Genomic DNA, 322 nt, shown 5'->3' on the forward strand with positions numbered 1-322 from the left:
CAATTTTGCCTATCGATTAAAAATTTTAAAAAGAATGTTCATACGTATATTTTATTTTCTGTTTACCCATATTATTTATTTAGATGTACAGAGAGAATCTAGAAAGGGCGAGGAGTGGTCCAGGGCCCCAATAAAAAGATTCATTTAGACAAATTTTTTAAATTTGTTAGAAAAAATTAAAAATATTTCTCCATCAGCACTTTGCAAACTTTGGCTTTCCAGAAAAAAAAAAAAAAATTTTCGGCAGGATACTGCCCAAACATACATAAAGGGGCAGTTAGGGAAGGTTCGAGACTAAACCCACAGACCGATAAAAAAATTT

The sequence above is a fragment of the Penaeus monodon genome, chromosome 23 (genome assembly GCF_015228065.2).
Source record: "Penaeus monodon isolate SGIC_2016 chromosome 23, NSTDA_Pmon_1, whole genome shotgun sequence".
Classification (NCBI taxonomy): Eukaryota; Metazoa; Arthropoda; class Malacostraca; order Decapoda; family Penaeidae; genus Penaeus; species Penaeus monodon.